The sequence below is a fragment of the Leptonychotes weddellii genome, chromosome 5 (assembly GCF_054177405.1).
Source record: "Leptonychotes weddellii isolate Sample4059 chromosome 5, ASM5417740v2, whole genome shotgun sequence".
Classification (NCBI taxonomy): Eukaryota; Metazoa; Chordata; class Mammalia; order Carnivora; family Phocidae; genus Leptonychotes; species Leptonychotes weddellii.
The window spans coordinates 55,532,926-55,558,239 of record NC_138373.1 but is presented as its reverse complement, the minus strand read 5'-3'; the positions used below and the strand labels follow the sequence as shown (position 1 = coordinate 55,558,239).

Here is a 25,314-nt window from a genome sequence, read left to right as displayed (position 1 = left end):
TAACAATGCTTGCAGATACTCCAGGAAGACTATTTCACTAGTCCCTCCACAAAGAAGTCACCAGGGGAAATTTCTCCCATACCATCATCCCATGACATTCTGTTCTTCCTCACCTGTGATTCATTTGGCCCTTGTCTTCCCGACATCCCAAACTCTACTGCCACTCCTGTATCATGAGGCAATTTCTGGAGTGTTCCTCTGTCCTGGAAGTTTAACTCTGCATTTTCATTGCAGCTTTCTCAAGGAAAAGTAGTTTATTCTCTTACACTCCACGTACCTTAAGTTTAGAAGGTGAGTTTGCTGTTGTCCATGCTCCCCATTACTACCGGCAGCCTTTAGGGGCTCCTCCTTTTATTCAAAACAAAAAAAAAGCAAAAAGCAAACTGACTTCTCTTGAGGCTCATACCATTTGGGCAAACCACTCTGTCTACCTCTTCGGATCTGTCATCTCTACAAATCCCAGTCAGTCCCAGTCTCATTTTGAAACCCTGACACCTGACTCCCAGTCTTCCTTTAAGATGACTTTAACTCTTGTCATCTTTCTGTTTGTCTGGAAGAGTCATGAATTACACCTGTTTACCTGTTTCTTGCGTTCTCATCCAGTTAGCATTCTGGTACTCTGAGAAGTGGCCGCCCTAATCCTGGATGACTTAAACAGTTACCTGGGATGATATTTATAACCCCTTGGCCTCTCACTTCCTTGATCACCTCAGCCACCCAAGACAATGGTCACATTCTGGACATTGTGAGCACCCATAATCTTGATGCCTCCAGAAGCAAAATTTAATCTGCCTGCCTTCTGAACACAATAACCTAACCTTACCCATAACAGCTAAACTTTCCCCAAACCTAGGGAACCTAGCCCTGGAGGAGAGTCACATGACTGAGCAGATTACTTACACCATTACTGTCAATTTCAAATAAGTTCTCAGGCTCCCTGGAAAGCTCATAAAATTTTTCTGGTCAACTCTCTCTCCCATCCTCTGCAATGACCTTATCAAACTTTCTCCAGCTCCCCTAATCTAGGACAGTCTATGATAGTCCCTCCTATCTCACTCCCAGCAGAAGACTCTACTTCTTTTCTTACTTTACAAAAGAAAATAAAGGCCTTAAATGAGAACTTCTTTATCTCACAGCTATCAAAAAGAAGAAAATCCTTGTCTACTCCAAACCCACCCTCCTTCCTTTCTGGTAAAATAGAGGAAATCTTATTTCTCATATTTAAGGACCCAAGAATACACAATAGGAAAAAAACAGTCTGTTCAGTAAATGGTGATGGGAAAACTGGACAGCCACATGCAAAAGAATGAAGCTGGACCACTTTCTTATACCATATGCAAAAATAAATTAAAAATGGATTAAATGTGGAACCTAAAACCATAAGACTCCTAGAAGAAAACATACAATAAACTCTTGGACATTGGCCATAGAAATATTTTTCTGGATCTGTTTCCCCAGACAAGGGAAACCAAAGCAAAAATAAACTACTGAAACAACATCAAACTGAAAGCTTTTGCACAGTGAGGGAAGCCATCAACAAAACCAAAAGGCAACCTACTGAATGGAAGAAGATATTTGCAAATGATACATATAATAAAGGATTAATATCCAAAATATATAAAAACTCATATAACTCAACACCAATAAAACAAATAATGCAATCAAAAAATGGGCAGAGGATCTGAATTGACATTTTCCAAAGAAGAGAAATAGATGGCCAACAGACGCATGAAAAGATGCTCAACATCACTAATCATCAGGGAAATGCAAATCAAAACCACAGTGACAAATCACCTCACACCTGTCAGAATGGCTAGAATCAAAAAGACGAGAAATAACAAGTGTTGGTGAGGATGTGGAGAAAAGGAAACCCTTGTGTGCTATTGGTGAGGATGTAAATTTGTGCAGCCACTCTGGAAAACAGTATGGAGGTTCCTCAAGAAATTAAAAAAAGAAATACCATATGATCCAGTAATTCTACTTCTGGGTATTTACCAGATGAAAATGTAAACACTAATTTGAAAAGATATGTGCATCCTTATGTTTACTGCAGCATTATTTACAATAACCAAGACATGGAAGCAACCTAAGTGTCCATCAATAGATAAGTGGATAAAGAAGATGTGATATATACATACAATAGAATATTACTCAGCCATAAAAATGAATGAAATCTTGCCATTTGCAACAACACAGAGGGACATAGAGAGTATTTTGTTAAGTCCAACAGAGAAAGACAAATATATGCTTTCCCTGATATGTGGAATCTAAAAAAACAAATGAACAAACAAAATACAGAAACAGATTTATAAATACAGAGAACAAGCTGGTAGTTGCCAGAGATGAGGAGGTGAGGGCGGGGATGGGTGAAATTGACAAAGGGAATTAAGAGGTACAAACTTTCAGTTATATATTAAATAAGTCACAGGAATGAAAAGTACAGCATGGGGAATATAGTCAATAATACTGCAATAATTTTGTATAGTAATAGGGGTAACTACACTTACCACGGTGAGCATTTTGTAACGTATATAATTGCCAAATCACTATGTGTGATTTGTACTATACACCGAAACTAACATAATATTATATGTAAGTTTACAATTACAAAGAAAAAAAAAGTTAAGAGCTTTTTACTGTCAATTATCTCTACTCTCTTTTAAATTTAACCCTTACTCTCACCTGGATTCTTCCTACTAGAAAACCATTTTAAAAAATAATAAAATCTTCCTCAGTTTCACATGTCTGATTCTGCCTTCCTATCCTTCTGTCTTTACATGCAAACTGCTCAGAAGTGTTATTTTGCTCATGGTCTTCATTTCTTTATACGCTATTTACTCCTCAACCCATATGGCCTCCAGCCTCAACATGCTATTAAAAACAGGTCTCTGTGGGATCATAGGGGAAGGGAGGGAAAAATAAAATAAGATGAAATCAGAGAGGGAGACAAACCATAAGAGACTCTTAACTATAGGAAACAAACTGAGGGTTGCAGGAGGGCCTCGAGGTGGGTGGGAGGATGTGGTAACTGGGTGATGAGCATTAAGGAGGGCACTTGATGTAATGAGCATGGGGTGTTATATTCAACTGATGAATCACTGAACTCTATCTCTGAAGCTAATAATACACTATATGTTAATTAATTGAATTTAAATTAAATAAATAAATAAAATAGGTCTCTGTGGTTGTTAATATGGTTCAAGTTAATGGGCACATCTTGATCTTCATCTTACATTAGTCTTAACATCCCCAGACATGGCTGAGTACCCCATCTTGTGACTTCCACAACACTACTTTCTTCTGGTTTGCCTCCTTCCCCATAGAGCTCTTCCTTTGTCTCCTTTGCAGGCTCAGCTTTCCTCTACTTTGATGGTGATGTTCCTTAAGGCTTAGCATTAGGTCATTCTCTCATCCCACTCACTTCTCTCTAAGCCATCTCATCAATGACCACCTGTAGGTAGATTACCCAAACTGTGCATCTCTAACTCTAAACCATGCTCTGAGCATCAGACACTTACACACCTTTCTACATGAGGTCTCTCCACTCACATGCCTCAAAGGTTTGTCAAACTCAACTTGTTCAAAATAAAACTATCTTCCCTTCCCCCCTAACAGTCTCCCCACCCCCAGAGTTCCTTATCTCATTGAACGGCAGTGACATCCATCATTATCCAAGCCTGAATCTTAGTGGGCATCCTTGGCTCCTCCCTCTTCCTCACTCTGTCCACATCCACTCATCACAGTCTCCTATCAACTACCTTGTAAATATCTCTCAGGTCCATCCACTTCTTTCCATTTCCACTGCCACCAATCTAGTCCAAACCATTATAATCTCTCACCCAGCCTAGTTCAGAAATATTCCTGCACCCATTTTTCTCCTCATCTGATCAATTCCCCAAACTATAGCCAGAGTGATTTTCCTAAAGCACAAATCCTACCACAATCTCATTGCTTTTAGGATGAGAAAACAATCTTTGACACGGTTCTCACGGTCCTACATGGTTTGTCCCTACTGACCTTTCTCTGTCTAGCCTCGCCTCACACCAGAGCTCCCAGGACTCCAGTCACACTAGTTCACATTCAGTTCCTAATCCCTTCTGCCACTCTGCCACTTCCCCACTCCTGCAGCAGCCCATCAGCAAACATTGTTGGTTCTGCTTTGAAACTGTCTTGAATCCAAACTTTTCCCATCATCCCCACTGTTAGAATACTAACCAAAACCACCACCATCTTTCACCTGGGCTATTGCCACAACCTACTGAGTGATCTCTCACTGCCCTTTGTCTTGCCCCATCCGATCCATTTCCAATCACCAACCAGCATGACGGCATACAGCAGAAGTCAAATCATGTACTTTCTAAAATCCTTCCAATAGCTCCCCATTGCAATCAGAATAAAACTCAAAGTCCTCAAGGCTTACCCCAAGGCCCTGCCTGATCTGGTCCCTATCTACCTCTCTGTCCCCATCCTCTACCACTGCCCTACTCTTTTGCTATATGCCAGTCACACTGGCCTTCTTTCTAACCTTCTATGTTCCTATCTTAAGACCTTTGCTTGCTCTTCCTTCTCTGGAATGTTTTTCCAAACCTCGGAATGGCTGCCCCTTTTCATTATTTTGCAAAGAGATATTGCCTGCCCACTCTTCCTCTTCTATGTAAGTCACTCCATCGCTTGACCTGACTTTCTATATAGTACTGACTGTTCAGAACCTTCCAATGGCTTCCTATCTCACAGTGAAGTCCCTACCATAGCCAGAAAGGACACACATGATCTGGCCACAATTTCCTCTTTGATCTCATATACCACTTGTCTCCCTCTCACTCTGCTCCATCCATACTAGCTTCCTTGCTGTTCTTCCAGTATTTCAAGTGCCCTCCTAACCCAGAGCCTTTGAACATTCTCATTCAAAAATCCACATGAGTTAATCTCTCATGTCATTTAGGTCTGGCTCAAGTGACACATATCGAAAGCTCTTCCTTGATGATCCTAATTAATATAACGGCTCCATCCCCCTACTATCACTCTCACCTTTTAATTCCCTTCAAAATACTTACATTACTTAACATGTTAAATATGAATTTGCTTTCTTCCATCTAGAAAGTACCACCCACCAGAGCAGGAATTGTTTTCTTCACAACTATTTTCATCGTTCTTAGATGAGTAGGTGCTTATAAGTTTTTTATTAAATGACTGAACTATCTACCTAATTAATTTACGTGTCCAATGTATGTCTTTATGCCTTCTCCACCACCTTCCCCACATAAAAAGCCCTTGAAGACACAGCTTTTACAGGGGAAGAGGAGGTTCATTCAACCACATTTACAAATCCTAACTGTTTTTAACTTCTGTATTTTCAGATCTCCCCACTCTCAGGAGGCTCTACTTCCGATGAGTCTCTGGTTACTTCCAGTCAGTCCTTTGCTATCACAAATCCTGTGGCCAAGAACGGGCGTGGGTATATGCAAAACTTTTTGTCATCACTCAATCGTCCTAAGACATTCCTAGAAGTGGGATTTCTGGATCAAACGGTAACTCCATATGTAAGTTTAATAGCTATTGCTGAATTCGCCTCCACGGGGTTCATACGACTTTGGATTTCCACTAGCAATGTGTGAGAGTGCCTGTTTCTTCACAGCCTCCCGCGCCAACTCAGTGTCGTTAAACTTTGGGGGGTTTGCCAATCGCACAGTTGAGAAATGGGCTGAGTCGAGCGCGCCCTTCCCCGCCTGATCCCCGACCTCCGACTCCACCCGGGTTCCCGCAGAGACCCGCGCCCCCTAGAGCGCGTCCCTGCGGACGGGCGGGCAGGCGCGCAGGCGCGGGGTCGCTCTGCTCCGCACTCTCGCGCCATGTCCCCCAAGGGTGGGCTGCGTGCCGCGGGAAGATCCGGCCTTGCTCAACTGGCCCGAAAGAGGAAGCGCAGAGGGGCTGAAGTAAACACTTAGGAAGGCCGTTGCAAAAGAGACCAGGGTCTCGGGCTTATGCGGAGCCGTCATCTGGCCCCACATCCCTTAGCCACTAATAGATCGAGCGACAAAGAAGGATCATTTAGCGAGGGAATTCTCAGAGAAGAGGGCGCGCGTAGGGGAGGGGCGAGAGAGGAAGGCCCAACTTTTCCCAGAACTTAAAAAACAAAAACTTTTTTTTCCCTTCAAGGGTGTGGTGTGGCGGGGGAGAAATAGGGGAAATGAGGCACAGACCCGATGAGTTGGAAAAAGCAGCCCCCGAGTCTTAGAAGTCTTCATCCACATATCCTCCCGCGGGTGTGCCTCCAACCAGGCGCCCCCGTTGCACCTCGATGCAAAGCGGCGCGGCGAGCGCCACACGTCTGCGCGCTGCGTGGAAAGGGCAGGGCTGACACCACTTCCTCCCCGAGGCGGCGGACCTGAGCCCGGGTGAAGCCCAGTGTGCCGCCTCGCCTGCCCCGCCGCCGGCCCGCCCTCGCCCGCGCCCGCGCAGAATCCCTGCCGAGTCCCCGCGGAGCCGTCAAGGTAAGCGGCGCCGGCCGGTCCGGGCGCCCTGCGAGCTGCAGCCGGGACCCTTGGGGCTGCCGCGGGACCATGTGTCCAGTGGTTCTGGTCCCAGCTCCGACCCAGCTCCCGGCCGTGGCCCGGAGAACTCGCGCCTCCCGCTTGGCCCCCGAGGGGAGCGCGTCCCCGGGGTCCCCTCTGCTGACCTCAGCCCTTGACCCAGCTACGCGGGGCTTGGGGCGCGGGCTCGTCTTCCCCGCGTTCTCTTTCATCACATTTGACTGATTTCCTGCCCAGAAAATTGCTTCAGGGACAGACGGGTAACCCGTCTGAACCCTCGCCTGTCCAGCAACCCAGGAGCCCCAACCTGACCCTCGGAAGGAATTCCTGGGGGGAGGGGGGGGACATTTTAAGGCACTGTAGATTCAGTGCAAGTCGTGTGAGAATTTGAGAGTGACGATCACAGTCTGACATGTCTTAGAGTGTTTGCTGACTTTAAAACTTTGGACAACTGTTTCTTCTTTTTATAAACATCTTTACCAGTGATTGGCCTTTTCATTTTAAAATAAGATAGAGGGCCGGTTTGGACACCAGGAGTTAGTCTCATAATTTGGCGTAGAGTGAATGTCCGGAGTGCCATTTCATAGAATGAAGGAAACTGAGTAGGATATCCTATCCAGGAGTCCCCCAGAAGACTTTACCCCCTGCACCTCTGATTTTCCTTGTGGGAAGGTATTTCTTATTTATACCATTGTAGAACACCAAACGTGTAGTTTCTAGCGCGACTCAGAGTAAAGTGGTTCAAAAAGAACTTTTAATGTGGTTATTAGAGAAAGAGAAAAGGAGTAAAGGAGGAAAGTAACATGGGGAAAAGGCACATGAGTTTATTACTCCCCAGGGTATTATTTCTGGTGGCAAAATGTGGTTTAAATAAAGGCAAGGGTACTTAATACCTACTACTAATTCTAAATTCTAGGCCTTTGAACAGAAATTTCAGAAAAGAGAGCTTTTGTACACTGGCAATTTTCCCTCTGGCCTCACTGAAATAGTCTTACAGTTAAGACTGGCTAGCAAAATTCACAGAAAATCTACTAAGAAATCTTCTATAATGTCTTCCGGGTGGTATTTCCTGCCTGTTTACATGTTTTGAAAGGTCTAAGAAATATAATGTCATCTTCAGGCTGTTAATACTTAATAATTTTCACACTGATACTAATATTTGTGTCTTTTCCGGATACTTGGGATATTTGGATTATAGCTCCGTATCTGCCTTTAACTAGACAAGGGTGACTTTGATTAAGGTGCTTTAACCTCCCTGGACCTGAGATAACTTATTCGTAAAGTGAGATTGTTGGGCTAGAGTATGTCTGTCATTATAATAGCAATTGGCGAACTGCTATAATTCTTTGAATTTGTCCTGTCTGAAATGCTGGCAAAGTTAGAATTGCTGATCACACAGAAAAGGACGGAAAAAGTCATAATGATAACAGATTTTGTTAGAGTCTGAAATATCAACACTTTTGAGGCCTTTTGTTTCTCGGAAGTTCTTTTAAAAGTAGTCAATTTTTGGTCTATATGTAAGATGGCAGATTTCCATTCTGTTGAGAAACTAAGATGGGGAATTGGTGTGCCCAAGCTTGGGGCGGTCGATATTAAATTTCAAAATTTTTCAATTATTATTTCTCAAGAAATATAACTTTATAATATGGATTACCTTATGATTTAGTTACTTTAAATCTTAAACACAGTACTTACTAGGTTGTGTAGTGTCCATTAATGTTTCATATTTTTATACCCTAGGAATGTATACCAATCATCTACTTTATTAACCTTTATTTACTTACAACAAAAACGTTCTAGATATTTTCATATTATTATTAGAATGAGCTATTTATAAAATTTATTGCCATAAATGTCTGTATTTGATATGCCACTCTGAATTTCTTCAAACCATACTACTTTCAAAAGAAAGAGAAAAGGAGTAATTATTATTATTTTCATTTACTTCTAAACCCTCTTCGATCTTATTTTAATTATCTTTATATCCAAAACCTTTTAGTGAGTCCACAAATCTTATAATAAAGTTGGTGTTTCATAGTTTACCACACCAAAATATTTTCCATTTTAAAGACCTCATGAGTTTATTTTATAGGCAACAGAATGATCTTAGTAATTCTCACCTCAAAATACAACAATCCTTATTAATATAATTAATATTATAGTATGTAAATATGTCTGTATTTATGTCAGTTCTGTCATCCTGTGTGGCAAATAGCTTAAAGTTTAAGCAATTATTATAAGTTCAAGTGCATAATAAATGCCAGGATTTGAGGCATTAGATTGGTACACGGGTTGTATAGTCATGTGTATGTGTATTACAGTTATAGTTGTCATGAGAAACATGATTTGTAGGGGAAACTGCTATATATTTGGAAAAGCTGACAGTTAGATGTCTCTTGAGAAGAGAGAACAGCAGCACTAAGGATTGGCATTGAATGAGCTACACTCAGTTTAAGGGGCTAGACTGTACGTGCTGCATGACAAGGTGGGGCCTGTGGACTAGAGGATGTGACCTGCCACCACCACATCCTCATTATCTAGCCAAATTCCTGGGACCATAGTTGGGACTCAAGAAATGTTTGCTAAGTGTCCAGATATATCAGTTCCACTTCTGGGTTGTACCGTCAAAATGTCACAAGCCCCTGACCTAGGCAAGCCCGTTGGTACCAACCCTGAGGTATAAGCAGGTAGAGATGTAGCACCACTCCAAGGAACCACATCGTCTCAGCATGCACTCTAAAGCTTGAACTCATGACGTGGGTTCTAAACATTTCCTGAAGATTGACAATGCACGTGAATCATTAAGAATCGTATTGTAAGAGTTATTTTCTTTCTTCTCTGTCAACTCAGCTTCCTCTTTATCACCAAATGGTGATCATAAATAATTATTCTATTTATTTAGCTTACATTTTGGACCAGACTCTGTGCTGATTAATTTAGATGTGTCATTGCATTAATCCTCACATCCTGGGCTTATGCCATGAAAGCACAGAGAGGTTAAGAAGGTTACACAGAGAGTAAGAAGAGGAGCTGACCTTTGAACTGAGCTAGTCTCATACCAAAACCCTAGGAGCTGTCCCAGGAATAGGGCTCAAATGGTGAAAAGACAGGGGACCATTCCTCAGTGAACTTCTAGTCTAGTTGGGTGGGGGGACATAAATGGGCAGTTATAGTTCTACACGTGACCAGAATTGTGCACTGTGGAAGCAGATATCAGATCCCTATACCACAGTGGGGTCAAGGAAGGGAGGATGAAATGAAGGTAAGCAAGGAACTTGCCTTGCTATAGTGGGAAGACAAAATATTATAATCAACTGTGAAGTTATTATGTTTATGTATGTCTTTTGAAAAAGTAATCTGCTTTGGCAGCCATCACATGTTTTCGTTTTTGTCTTTATTCTCATCCCTCTTGATAGCTTGCTGGGTTGATTAAATCAATAAAGCAATGAGTTTAATTTGTTTGTTTGTTTCTGCTGGGGATCTTTCTGATTTGATCTCATATCACAGACTCATCAGTGAGATGGTTGTGGGCTGGGAGAGGGTATAAATGATAAATCAACAGCAGTTATGTTTCCACAAACTGGCTAGATGACCTATGTTCAGAGAGCTATATCGTATCAAACTGAAGGGAAGATAAAGAGTGGTAGTAGAACAAGTAAATGCTAGACTGGATTTATTTTTGTCCTTCCTTTTTTATTACGAAATGTTTCATACATACAAAAGATGGTGTATAATGTATATGCAGATTATAACAATAATAAAGCCAACATCTGGATACCTATCACCCAGCTAAAGAAGTAAAATATTACCAATATATCTTCTGACTTCCTCCCAATAGCATTCCCTATTTTCTCAACAGACATAATCAGTATTGGGAATGTGCTGGTTTTTTTTTAAAAAAAAAAGCATTTAGAAAGCATGTACATGCATTTGCAAACATGTCAAACTGGGAATTAAGAGTGCACTGGCACTTGGGAAACTGAGATTAGAATCTCCACCAACTGTAGGCACGATTATAAATAGAGTGCCCTGTTAGGTGAAGACGACTTATTTTAAATAGCATAAAAGCAAAGTGGCTTATAAATGATTATGAGTAAGTACCATGGAAATAGTTAGGGGTATCTTAGTCATTACTGAAGTGACCAAGATTCACCAGTGGATAACTATAACTTTTAAGTGTAATAAAGAATATATAATTTAGGAACTCATCATTTTTTCATATTGCTTAGATTTCTACCTTAAATACAATTCAGTCATTTAAAAAATATTTGCCAAGCACTATTTCACGTGCTTGAGACATGTTGGCGAACAAGAGAGGCAAAGATCTCTGCATTTATGGAGTTTATACTTCTAATGGGGAGACATAGACAATAGTCAGTAAACATAATAAATAAGTAAATAATGTAGGTAGTAATAAGTGAAAAGTGTCATAAAAAAAGACAAAGTTAAGCAAAGTAAAGTTGTAGTATTTAATAAGGTGGTCAGGCTTGGCGTCACTGGGTAGATAGGATTTGAACAAAGTTTTGAAGGAGTTAACTAAGAGGCTATCTGAGAGAACTGTGTTCCCGGTAGGGGGAACAGCCAGGGCCAAGGCTATAAGGCAGGGGTCTGCCTGGTGTATTCAAGAAACAAGAAGGCCCATGTGGCTAGAAGGTATAAGAACAGGAAGAGAGTAGCAAGAGATGTGGTTGGAGAGGAGCACAAAGAGGTGGCAGATCATGTAGGGTCTTGTGGGCCGTTGTAAGAATTTTCGCTTTTACTCTGAGTGAAACTGAGGGGCGATTGTGGAATTCTGGGGAAAGGAGTAGCATGATCTGACTTACATTTAATAGACTCACTCTGCAGCCCCTGGGTGGCTCAGTCATTAAGTGTCTGCCTTCAGCTCAGGTCATGATCCCAGGGTTCTGGGATCAGGCTCACTGCTCCACGGAAAGCCTGCTTCTCCCTCTCCCCACTCCCCCTGCTTGTGTTCCCTTCTCTCGCTGTGTCTCTGTCAAATAAATAAATAAAATCTTTTAAAAATAAATAAAATAAAAGGCTCTCTCTGACTGCTTGAGAATAAGCTGAACAGAGTAAGGATGAAGGCCAGGAGCCATTTAGGAAGCTTTAGGAATCACCATGTATTTTGAAGGTAGAGCCAATAGGATGTGGGGTTTGAGAGAAAAAGGAGTCAGTGATGACTCCAAAGTCTTGGTCTAAACAACTGGAAGATGGAACTGCCATCAGTTGATGGGGAGGTTGGAGAGGAGATGGTCCAAAGTTCAGCTTCAGATACGGATATGAAGTATCAACTGGTAATAACTATGTGCTTATTACATATAAGGCTAAGGTCATTTAAGCTAAGTAGCTATTTGGGAAGATACTGTTATTTTCACTTTACAAAATTAGAAATGATTACTTGGGAGTTAAAGAAATGGAACGTAAAACCAGGTCTTTTAGATCCTAAAGCTTTAACCATTCTTTGAAAATTTGCTGAAAATGGAAGAAAAAAACAAAACCCTTGCTGAAAAGGTTGACCAATAATCTTTATTATGCAGATAAGAATATAGTCAACTAATCAGTAAGATTCTACCTCTATGAGGGTCTAGACAATGAAAATTGTTTTTAATGAGTGGAAAAGCAAGAAATAGGTACTAAAGATCATACATAAAGTGCTAACCAGTGAGATGGGCATTATGCAATACAAGGTTTTTTTTTTTTTTTAAGATTTTATTTATTTATTTGAGAGAGAGAGAATGAGAGAGTACATGAGAGGGGGGAGGGTCAGAGGGCAAAGCAGACTCCCTGCTGAGCAGGGAGCCCGATGCGGGACTCGATCCCGGGACTCCAGGATCATGACCTGAGCCGAAGGCAGTCGCTTAACCAACTGAGCCACCCAGGCGCCCTGCAATACAAGGTTTCTGTGTGTTTAAGAGCAGATTCTGAGGGACGACGGACAAAGACCTCTTCCACAAAGGAGATTTTTATCTCAACCAGAGGTTAAGGTTTTTATATTTTCAAAATCTAAGACCAAATTCAGAAGAGAGGGGAGCTTCCCCTTGACACGGCTGGATTTCAGATGGATACAAGTGTTCAAGCAGGGCTAAAGGGTCACTAACAGCTGTTGAAGAATGTTAGATGACACCGTTACAGTATTTGGAAAGCTGAAAGTACTTCCTACTTCATTAGGAAGTATACTGAAATGGTGATAATTGATGTTTCCTTTGTTCTGGCTATAATAGGCATCAAAACAGCATAGTTATGGAATGGTAGTATTTAGTGGAATGCTGCTTAAGTGGTCGATTACCATTTAATAGACTGTGTTTTTCACCAGGCAAAACTCTAGTTTTCAGTTAAGTGCATTAAGATTTCATCTCAAAAATAAAAGAAATAATTCGTTAAGGGAAGGAGGGAACACCACAAAATTTTTTGCAGGAGATTTACAGTATATTAATTATGTTACTAACTAAGTAAATTTATCTAAGGCTACTCTATTTATAGTACAACATTAACAATCTCATTCATGTCTGCTAATAACATAAAATTCACAACTGACAGGTCAATGAACTGAGTAACTTCAGGATATAGTATTGGTTTGTTTTGTTTTTTTAAGAGGATGGCTTCCTTCTGATTAAATTCCATAAATGATATGGCTTAGCAAACCAAGACTATTTCTTAACATGCTTACTAATTCAGTGACATTATATTTACCCTATTGCAAGCAACAAACATAAATAAGGGGCTTGGGCCATGATTGTGGGCAAATGCAATGCAATGTTGTAAACACATAGCTCATAAGACCACTACTGAGTAGAGACGCTGAAACTCCAAGGTAGCTCACTCCACTGACTGTCAGAGCAGATAAGCCTCCCTCAAAGCGAGGCTTACAGAGGGAGTATGGTTCTTATGCATATCCTTGAGTTGCATGAAACTGTTCAACATGCTGCAATCAGAACTTTTTTTTTTTTCAGTTTCAACACACATCTATTAAAGGCCAACGATGTGCCCTGAGTGGAGGGTATAAAATAGAAAAAGAATTGGCCCCTAACCTCAAGAAGCTTCTAGTTGAGTGGGAGAGACAAGCCTGGAAATAAACACATTGCAGTCTGATATGCAATGATAGGTGCAGAAATAATATGGTGAAGAAGTTGACTATAGGGAAGAGATTAGATAGGGGGTGACCAAGAGGCACTTTGAAGGATAAAGGTATTTCCAGGTGGCCGATGGAAGAAGGCCACCCCAGACCCCACATGTATGAAACAGTTTGGCAGTGCTGGAGCGTAAAGTACAGTGGGAAAGGAAAGGGGACAATTCATATTTAACATTTGGTGAGTAATATTCAAATTAGATTCATATGATACGGTCACTATAGTCTATCATCTTTGAGTCAAATGTTATGACACTTGTAATCACAGAACTGTAGCACTCTAGACCAGCCCTGTTCAATAGAAATATAAGGCAAACCATATGTATAACTTCAAATTTTCAAGAAGCCACATTAGAAGCATAAAAAATAAACAATAACACTAATTTTAGTAATATATTTTATTTCATATATATCCCAAATGGTCATTTAGTTAATTAATATTAATTATACTAAATTGCATTAAATTTAAGTAATATTAAAATTATCGGTGAAGTCTTTTATTCTTTTTCTTCATACCAAGTCTTTTAAACCAAGCATGTTTTACCCTTATAGCACATCTCCATTTGAACTAGCCACCACTGAAGTGCTCAATAGCCTCATTGGCTACCAAACTAGACAGCACAACTCCAGATAATGGCACAATTATTGTGTCCTAACTATGCATTGACTCTTCAGATGCATGGAGGATATTAGATGAATTATGAAGTAAGCTAAAGGGAAAAAGAAGGGAATAGCATTTTCTATTAGTATAGGGTCTGTCCCTGGAACCTGATTTTAATTCATATTTAAATCTGCTCTCAAATACTTTATTAGTCATCTAGCAACAAAAACAAACAAACTCAGATTAGCATTGCTTACCTTCCTTTTTATTCTTTCTCTTCCCCTCCTGCCTTATTTTTTGGATTCTGCCTAATAGTAACAGGGACTGAAAAAGAATGGAACTAAATGGTGGAGCAGCATGCCCTAAACCCACATCCGGCAAAATGTGAACTGTTGCCCTAGGCGACAGTGGTTACCACCTCTCTCTCTTTCTCTCTCTCTCTCCCTGCTTCCACCTACTAGTTCATAAGCATCAACAGTAACTCTCTTTGCTGTGGTTCCCAACTCCAGAAATACAGGTAGTGATAAGATGTGGAAGATGGAGTTGTTTTGATTCATGGGTTTGGTATGAAAAAGCCTCGGGGATATTCTGATGCCCTCTCTTGTTCAGAATGGTTAAGAATCTCTGCTGTAGAAACAATATTTACAGATGTCCTTCCCAGTGGCCTGGTCTTTTTAAAATGCCTGGTCTATGAAAAAATGGCAGTCCAGCTCCATTTCTAGGTACACAGAAATGCAACAAACAAAGGTACCCATCCAGTTGTGAACATGGGAATGTGTGTGTGAATATGTGACTGACGTTTGTCTCCACTACTGGTTTTAGATGGAGAATATAGTAATAAAAGTACTGATGATGTTGATAACAGTAATAGATGATATTAGTATCACTAATAGCACTTTAAATGTGCCTGGCACTAAACTAAGCACTTTACAGACACCGTCTCATCCCCGTGAGAGAGAGACTGTTTTCATTGCCATTTTACAGCTGAGGATACTAAGCCAACAGAGAGGTTAAATAACTTGCCCAAGATTACCCAGCTACTGAGTATATTTATTACTGAGTAAATGGTGTGTGTCAACACTTGATGAAAATACAAGGTTCCATATCTGAACTCCTAATGTAGTGTGAAAGACAGACACACAATTATATTAGAGCTGGACATACAGACACTGTAACAGAGGTATGAGCAGAGCAGGTGCCAGCTTCCACCTCTTAATAATCACAATACTTGGGGTGCCTGGGTGGCTCAGTTGTTAAGCGTCTGCCTTCGGCTCAGGTCATGATCCCAGGGTCCTGGGATCAAGCCCTGCATCAGGCTCCCTGCTCCGCAGGAAGCCTGTTTCTCCCTCTCCCTCTCCCCCTGCTTGTGATCCTGCTCTCACTGTGTCTCTCTCTGTCAAATAAATAAATAAAATCTTTAAAAAAAAAATAATCACAATACTTGTTTTCAGAAAGCAACATGACATGCTGATTGTGAATGTGAGCCTTTGAGTTAGACCCAGGCACAGTCCAGTTCACCGCTCACTAGTTGCATGAGCACAAATCTAGCTTGAGTTTCATAACCTGTAAAATTAGAATAATGTCACCACATCAGGGGATCGTTTTGAAAATTAAATGAGACACTCTGGGCGTCTGACCTGTCATGATTGTTCTATATTTATAACTCCTACTATTGTTATTTTAAAGCCAGCATTAATATATATTAATAAGAGCTAGCATATATTGAGTGAAGTGCCAGCCATGGCACTGTGCCAGGTACCAAGAGAGTTAAGGTGTAAATTTTGCCTCTTCAACATAGTTGAGAGAGTAACGGTACATATAAAGACAGAGATAAACCATAAGGAAGCTGATGAACTGTCAAATTAGTGATCCTCACACTGCTGCTATAGGATTCAAGATGAGCGAAGATCACCAGGATCCAGCAGTGAGCCTTGAGCTGGCCTTGCGTACTGGGTAAGACTGATATAAGTCAAGAAAAAGAGGAGAAATAACACAGAGACAATACAAATGGTGTGTATGGAGGAAGAGAAATAAACTACTTTCACTGTAAGCAAAGGTTTAATGAAAGATGTTGATGAATTTGGAGTGGTATGTGTGGTGGGGATTGTTGATGAGTTCATCCTGGAAGGTATTTTCTCTGATCAGCTTTTCTAGCTAGCTGGGAACATGCCAAGATGGCCTGCTACACAGGCAACAATGAGGGCCATAGATCAACCATTTAGCTTCTGCTTCCTGACTAGAAATACTGGCCTCCCTGCCACCTACTCCTTCACCTTCTGCTTGTCTTCCTCTGATTCACATGGCCAGATTTGGTGTTTGTACCCTTTGGAACAAGAGTGCTCAGACAGCCTATTGATGTGATCTTGGAGACTGCTGATGTTCCTCGGGCTACAGTACAAACCCTGATCACTTCTGGAAAAGGCATCAGGGGCCAGTTGCCCCTGGTGCATATTGACAGAGGAGGGGCTTGAATGACCCTCCACAATTTGATATAAAGGGATGAGAGAATAATTTCATTTTTGACAGGTTGTTTCTGCTACAGAACTTCATTTGTGTTACTCAGGAACCTGCTGGGAAAATGAGCCAAATGGTATAAGGAGTTCAGACTCTTTACCAAGAGGCAAATAAATGATAGAGATGCCGAGAAAAACAATATATTTCTTAGCTAATTGGAATATAAAGGTGAGCCATGAATTAAGTACTGTGAATGTATCGTCATTAAAAAGGTATTTAAGGATGTGTAGTTTAACTTAGTAAAGTTACCTGGTAACTGTTAAGTGAAACACATATAAAACACATACACTTCTAGAAGTTGAATTTCACTCCATACCTGCTGATTCAGTTGTTTGGGGTTCTTGAGGTTTTGGGGTGTTTTGTTTTGCTGGTATCTGTGTATTTTAAATCAAGGATAAATTTCTATGCCAGGTTAATCAGTAATGTTTCTAAGGTTGGACTCAGTCTAAGCCAGTGTTGCTGAAGTCTGGTTCTTTGCAGGAGCAATCATAAATTTACCCTAAGTCCATTTGGATTGGTCCTGGCTTATAGCAGTTTAGTGCTTACTGTTACAGTTTCTTTTTATTTTTATCATAGTGGCTGGTTCACTGCTATGTACATTTGCACAAATGACTCAATGAGTATTTTCTGGTTCAATGTGCAGAGCACTATAAGTTATTACATCACAGAAAGAGAAAAAGACCTTTTTTGCGGGGGGGACCTTAAGGTATAAAAAAACACTCTGCTCTCAATAGCATCTATTTAAAAATGACTCATACTGTACACAAAAATTAACTCAAAATGGATCATAGACCTAAATGAAGAGCTCAAATTGTAAAACTCTTGGGGAAAACATAGGATTAGATCTTTATAACCTTGGGTGAAGTAATAGTTTCTTAGATATAATACCAAACAAACACACACACGCACAAATAGATAAATTGGACTTCTTTCCAATTTAAAACTTCTGTGCTGCACACGGTATCATCAAGAAAGTACAAAGACAATGCTCAGAATAGAAGAAAATATTTTATACAGAGAGTAAATTATATACAGAGAGTCCCCACCTTATGATGGTTCGACTTACAATTTTTTGAATTGTATTTGAATTTCAACCATGGTTGAAAGCAGTGCTCATTCAGTAGAAACTGTACTTTGAATTTTGGATGTGGATCTTTTCCCAGGCTAGCGATATATGGTACGATACTCTCTCATGATGCTGGGCACTGGCCCCGAGCCTCAGCCCTTACAGCCACCGGATCACAAGGCTCAACAACTGCTACACTTACAACTGTTCTGCACCCACACAACCATTGTGTTTTTCGCTTTCAGTGCAGTGTTCAATAAATTACGTAAGCTATTCAACACTTCAGTATAAAATAGGCTTTGCGTTAGATGATTTGCCTAACCGTAGACTAATGTAAGTATTCTGAGCACGTTTAAGGTCAGCTAGGCAAAGCTATGATGTTCAGTAGGTTAGGCGTATTAAATGCATTTTTTACTTAGGATATTTTCACCTTAAAATGAGTTTATTGAAACATAACCCATCTGTATTTGTTAAGGGACTTATATTCAGAATATTTAAAGAAGTCTTATGACAACAACATAATATATATAAAAGACATATAATCCATTTTAATACTAGGGAGAAGATCTGAGGAAACTTTTCTCCAAAGAAGGTATAAAAATGACCAATTAGCACATGAAAATTGCTCAGCATCATTAGACATACGGGAAATGCAAATTAAAACCACAATGAGAACTTCATACTCACTAGGAGGGCTATAATCAAAATGAGAGACACATGTATTGATGAAGACATGGAGAAATTCAAAACTTCATACACTGCCAGTGGAATGTAAAATCACGCCACAGATTTGGAAAAACAGTTCAGCAGTTCCTCAAAAAGTTAAACTTATCATATAACCCAGCAGTTCCATTCCTGGGAATCCTAAGAGAAATGAAAACATACTCTATGCAAAATCCTGTACACAAATATTCATAGCAGCATAATTAATAATAGCTGAAAAGTGGAAACAACCCAAATGTCCATCAACTAATGAATGAATAATCAAAATATGGTGTTTCAGTACAATGAAATATTCAGCAATAAAAAGAAACAAATGCTGATACATATTATAACATGCATGAACTTTGAAAACATTATCCTTAAGTGAAAGAAGCCAGACACAAAAGACCACATTTTTTAAAAAACTTTTTATTTAAGTTTTGCTTAGTTACATACAGGGCAATATTTGCTTCTGGAGTAGAATTCAGTGATTCATCACATAAATACAACACCCAGTGCTCATCACAAGCGCCCTCCTTGATACCCATCACCCATCCAGCCCGTCCCCCACCCACCTCCCTCCATCAACCCTCAGTTTGTTCTCTATCATTAAGAGTCTCCTGTGGTTTGTTTCCCTCTCTCCTTTCTTTCCCCTGCTTCCCATATGTTCATCTGAGTGAGATCATATGGTATTTGTCTTTTTCTGACTGACTTACTTCACTTAGCATAATACACTCTAGCCCCATTCACATCATTGCAAATGGCAAGATTTCATTCTTTTAAATGCCTGAGTAATAGTCCATTGTATATATATACTCCATCTTCTTTATCCATTCATCAGTTGAATGGACATTTGGGCTCTCTCCATAGTTTGGCTATTGTTGATAATGGTGTAAATATCAGGGGGGATGTACCACTTAGAATCTGTATTTTTGTATTCTTTGGGTAAATACCTAGTACTACAATTGCTGGATTATAGGGTAGTTCTATTTTTAACCTTTTGAGGAACCTCCATACTGTTCTTCAGAGTGGCTGCACCAGTTTGCATTCCTACCAACAGTGTAAGAGCGTTCCCCTTTCTCCACATCCTCACCAATACCTGTTGTTTCTTGTGTTGTATTTTTAGCCATTTTTAGCCATTCTGACAGGTGTGAGGTAGTATCTCATAGTGTTATGATTTGCATTTCCCTGATGATGAGTGATGTTGAGCATCTTTTCATGTGTCTGTTAGCCATCTGGATGTCTTTGGAAAAGTTTCTATTCATGTCTTCTGCTCGTTTCTTAACTGGATTATTAGTTTTTTAGGTGTCAAGTTTGATAAGTTCTTTATAGATTTTAGATACTAACCCTTTATCAGATATGTCATTTGCAAATATCTTCTTCCATTCCAAAGGCTGCCTTTTAGTTTCATTGATTGTTTCCTTCAATGTACAGACGCTTTTTATCTTGATGAAACCCCAGTAGTTCACTTTTGCTTTTTGTTTCCCTTGCCTTCAGTGACGTGACTAGCAAGAAGTTGTGATGACCAAGGTCAAGGAGGTTTCTGCCCGTGTTCTCCTCTAGGATTTTGATGGTTTCCTGTCTCACATTTAGGTCTTTCAGCCATTTTGAATTTATTTTTGTGTATGGTGTAAGAAAGTGGTCTAGTTTCATTCTTCTGCATGTTGCTGGCCAGTTTTCCCAACACCATTTGTTGAAGAGACTTTCTTTTTTCCATTGGATATTCTTTCCTGCTTTGTTAAAGATTAGTTGACCATGTAATTGTGGATCCAATTCTGGGTTCTCTATTCTGTTCCATTGATCATCTGTTTTTGCACCAGCATCGTACTGTCTTGATGCCAACAGCTTTGTAATATAGCTTGAAATCTAGAATTATGATGCCTCCAGTTTTGTTTTTCTTTTTCAGGACTGGTTTGGCTATTCAGGGTCTTTTGTGGTTCCATACAAATTTTAGGATTGTTTGTTCTACCTCTGTGAAAAATTCTGGTGGTATTTTGATAAGGATTGCATTAAATGTGTGTATTGCTTTACACATTTAATGCAATCCAAATATAGTATAGACATTTGTTCTTCCAATCCATGAGCATGGAATGCTTTTCCATTTCTTTGTGTCCTCTTCAATTTCTTTCCTAAGGGTTCTATAGTTTTCAGAGTACAGATCTTTTTTTTTTTTAAGGGGTGGAGGAGGGGCAAAGGGACAAGGAGAGAGAGAATCTTAAGCAGGCTCTACACCCAGCGCAGAGCCCAACACAGGACTCGATGTCACAACCCTGAGATCATGACCTAAGCCAAAATCAAGAGTTGGATGCTTAACCGACTGAGCCACCCAGACACCCCACCGTATAGATCTTTTACCTCTTTAGTTAGATTTATTCCTAGGTATCTCATTGTTTTGGCACAATTGCAAATAAGATCAATTCCTTGATTTCTTTTTCTGCTCCTTCATTGTTGGTGTATAGAAATGCAGTAGATTTTTGCACATTGATTTTATATCCTGCAACTTTGCTGAATTCATGTATTAGTTATAACCATTTTTTGGTGGAGTCTTTTGGGCTTTCTACATAGAGTATCATGTTGAAAAGACCACATACTGTATGGTTTCATTATTTGAAATGCCCACAATAAGCAAATTTATATAGAAAGAAAGTAGATTGGTGATTGCTTAGGGTGGGGGAGGGAAATGGTGAGTGACTGCCAATGAGTATGGAGTTTCTTTTAGGAGAGAAGAAAATTTTCTAAAATCAGATTTTATTGATGGTTGCACAACCCTATAGAAATACCAAAAACTATTGAATTATAAGCTTTAAACATTATGTGAATTATATCGTAATAAAAATATTTTTTAAAATATGGAGTGCAGGGCCTGTGTTCAAGGTGCTGCTCTAACCACTGGGAAGATGAAAAGATGCATTAGAAGCAATTTGTACTCTGGCTCCAGGACATTAAAGAAGGCATCTGGTGTGCCAGGGGGTTATAAAGAAAACAGTAGTTATAGCAGCAGGGGAGGTTTTATGGGAAGAACATGATGATGTCTGGAAGGTGAAGTTGGAGAAGTTGATGGGGATCGGACTGTGAAAGAACATAAAAGCCACATTAAAGAGTATAGATTATATCCTGCAGACAGGAGAGAGCCACTGAAAAGTTATTGCTAATTGAAAGGATATGAAGAGAACTGGGTTTTAATAAGAAAACCCTGGTGGCATTTTAGACACTGGATTAAAGGAGAGACTAGAGGTAGGGAGATAAATAGTAAGCAGATGGCAGAGTCCTGGTAAGACCTGTGGAGGAGCTGAACTAGGGTGATACTTGTGGAAAGAATGGGACAAGTTCAAGGGCATCAGGAAGGCTGCATTGACCAGACACACCGGCTGATCCAGTTGGGGGCTGGAACAGAAGGCTAACAAGATGCCCCTGAAATTCCTGAGAATGGCTGAGAGGAGATAATTGGACTATAGGTAAAGACAAATGTAGACTCAGGGTTTTTTTTTTGGTGGGGGGGGCAGTATTATGTGGGCAGAGGGATAGTCATGTCTAGGTGGCTCCTTTTAGCCACAAGTCTGAGTCTGGTCATCACAAACACCCACAGCTATTATGTTAGCCCACCCTGTATTTCTTCGCTGAGCCTGTTCTTGACTTTGTCTCATCTGCTTTTCCACCTCCTAACGCTTCTGTTTCAGTTCCACATTTCTCGTGGCTCAGACGTTTGACTTCAGTGTCTTCTGCCCAAACACCCAGTCTCAGCCTCACTTCACTGCACTGATCTTCCCTGGCATCTGGTTAGCACCCAGAGCTGTGCTGACTTTCTCCCCAGTTCCCAACTTGGTTCTTGCAGCACCATGACCAATGGTGAGGAGCAGGGTGGAGAAGAGGAAGCTGGAAGGGGACCATGTTGTCGTTTGAACACTGCCCTATGTGGGAATGTCCTATGGACAACGGAAGTATAAATGCAGGGCTCAATGTGAGGAGAGATGGAGACATGGATAAGTAAGCTGTTTCTGCTTCACTCTGCAGCAATATCTACAGAGATTAGAGAATAGGAATAAAGATAATAGAAAACAAAGATCAGGGAGGATATATCCCAAAGATAATCCTGGATCAGAGCTAAAATGACTAAATCATTTTTCTGAAGTGGTAACTTTGTTGCCACCTTTGCTTCAAAAAATAGTTACAGCTGCATTTTTATGAAATCTGGATATTTTAATGGTCATACCTTTGCCAAGACAGCTGTCTAGATAACAGGAAGATGAGTGGAATGGAAGGTGTGAGGACTTCATGTGTGGTTTCTTGGCAGTTTTACTGAGACATCCATCTGGAAAGGCACATGAATACCTGATCAAAGAAACTAACCAAGCACAGTATCCCATTTTTCTTTCAGTGTCCATAACAGAGTGAACCTAAGTTGTCTCTTAATATATTATGTCTTTTATATCAGGACATCACTGAACAGTTGCAATGTTCTAAAATAAGTTATCAATGGTAAAGTTGGTGCAAAACAAAGACTATAGTATGGTAGCCAAAAACATTAAGACTGCATTTCATTTTATGTTTCCCATTCTGGTAAGATTATAAAGCACCAAATTCTTTAATATTCTTCAACATATTTCTGCATCCTGTTATGTTCCATCATTGTCTGTTTTATTCTTATACTATTATTGTTTTGCTTTAATTATTGTCATTGTGGAAGGTTTTCATTCTTTTTTTTTTTTCTTTTTGAGTCTGGTTAAATTGATTATGTGTGTGTGTATTTTTTCCTGTGGCTATTTTCTAGGTAGTTTGAAAATGTCCTTTTGAAATTTTTTCCTCTAATCCCTAAGTTGTTAGGGAAATGCTTTTTTCTTAAGGATTTCTTTTATTTATTTAATATTTTATTAGTATTTTGTTTTATTATGTTTAATCAGAAAATACAGCCTGTATGATTTCTCCTTTGGGTTTATTGGGATTTTCTGATATATGACTAGTTTTCAATAAACATTATAAGCTTAGTCTAATTTTATAAAGCAAAGTCTGATTTTTACTCAAATCTGTTCTAGTATCTTTATTTTTTTCCATTTATCAGTCATATATAGAGAAGAAATGTATTACCATTGCTAAGGTCATAATTTTATAAGCTGAATCTTTAGTATTATTTCTATATACTATATATATGTATATATATAGAGAGAGAGATTTAGTTTTCAAAATAATCTGAATACATAAAAGAATATATTTTTGGCTAGGAAGTTTAATAATGAATCAGTTCTGAACCTAGACAAATAATGCTAAATTCTTAATTGCAGTTGTTGCTCCAGAGAAATAATGAAAATAATTAACTTCTGACAAGAAAAACACTCCCTGGAAAGTTACTAAGCATAGTAACAAAAAATAAACAAAATCTCTTTTATAAAAATAATCATAAAATTCACCAATCAGAAACAACACATGAAGGATACATTTTCATTTGAATTTTCTTTTCACTAAGAGCATGGGCAAGAAAGACAGGGAACTGTTGCAATACACTTTCCACCTCAAATTGATCCTGACAATGTTTTGGAGAGCAAAGTCACAATCAGATAGGATGGAAAAGAGTACCTTTTTCCCTTTTTTTGTGAGCAGCTCTCACGATGGAATTTAATGAAAAGGCAACTTAAGGAATGGAAGAAAATATTTGCAAACCATGTGTCAGATAAGAAATTAACATCCAAAATATATAAAGAACTTGTACAGCTCCATAACAACAACAAAACAAACAACCCAATTTAAAAATAAACAGAGGACTTAAATAGATATTTTTCCCAAAAAAGGCATACAAATGGCCAACAGGTACATGAAAAAGTGCTTAACATCACTAATCATCAGGGATGCAAATCAGAACCACAATGAGGTATCACCTCACGCCTGTCAGAATGGCTGTTATCAAGAAGACAAAGGATAACGTGTTAGCGAGGATGTGGAAATGAGGGAACCCTTATACACTGTCAGAAATGTCAGCTGGTTCAGCCACTATGGAAAACAGCATGGAGGTTCCTCAAAGTATTAAAAATAGAACTACCTTATGGTCCAGCAATCTCTCTTCTGAGAATATATCCAAAGGGAATGAAAACAGGATCTCAAAGAGATACCTGCACGCTCAGGCTCATTGTGACATTATTCACCATAGCCAAGATAGAAAACAACATAAGTGTCCATCAGTGGATGCGTGGATAAAGAAGATGTGGTATATATTGGAATATTATTGGAATGGAATATTATTCAGTCTTCAAAGAGAAGGAAATCCTATTTATAACAACATAGATAGACCTTGAGAGTGCTGTGCTAAGTGAGATAAGTCAGACAGGGAAAGACAAATACTATATGATCTCACATAAGTGAGAGTGTAGGCTCTAAAAGAACCAAGCTCATCAAAACAGAGTAGAATGGCTTTTTCGCAATGGGTTTGCCACCAGAACACAGGTGTCATGAAAACCACCGCTCAACCTAAACCAAAATGGGAAAGGAAAAGACTCACATCAACATCGTCGTCACTGGACACGTAGATTCGGGCAAGTCTACCACTACTGGTCATCTGATCTACAAATGTGGTGGGATCGACAAAAGAATTATCGAAAAATTTGAGAAGGAGGCTGCTGAGATGGGAAAGGGCTCCTTCAAGTATGCCTGGGTCTTGGATAAACTGAAAGCTGAACGTGAACGTGGTATCACCATTGATATCTCCCTGTGGAAATTCGAGACCAGCAAGTATTATGTGACCATCATTGATGCCCCAGGACACAGAGACTTTATCAAAAACATGATTACA

The 25,314-nt window shown here is 39.6% G+C and overlaps 1 protein-coding gene and 1 long non-coding RNA gene across 3 annotated transcripts in view; one reads left to right on the top strand and one right to left on the bottom strand.

The window, feature by feature from the left end:
• Positions 1-6,295, bottom strand: part of LOC145721669 (uncharacterized) — a 60,569-nt gene extending 54,274 nt beyond the window's left edge. Inside the window, exons 1-2 of the long non-coding RNA XR_014145502.1 lie at positions 6,197-6,295; positions 278-345 (exon numbers count right to left, since the gene is read on the bottom strand). This is a non-coding gene — a long non-coding RNA (uncharacterized LOC145721669). The remainder of the gene's footprint in view (positions 1-277; positions 346-6,196) is intronic.
• Positions 5,518-25,314, top strand: part of APBB1IP (amyloid beta precursor protein binding family B member 1 interacting protein) — a 115,813-nt gene continuing 96,016 nt past the window's right edge. Inside the window, exon 1 of one of the 2 annotated variants that reach the window (XM_081820758.1) lies at positions 5,518-5,540. The gene's annotated coding sequence lies outside the window, so the exon portion shown is untranslated. Of the gene's footprint in view, positions 5,541-6,409; positions 6,492-25,314 lie in introns of those variants that run through there. The other variant, XM_081820757.1, reaches the window with a different exon arrangement.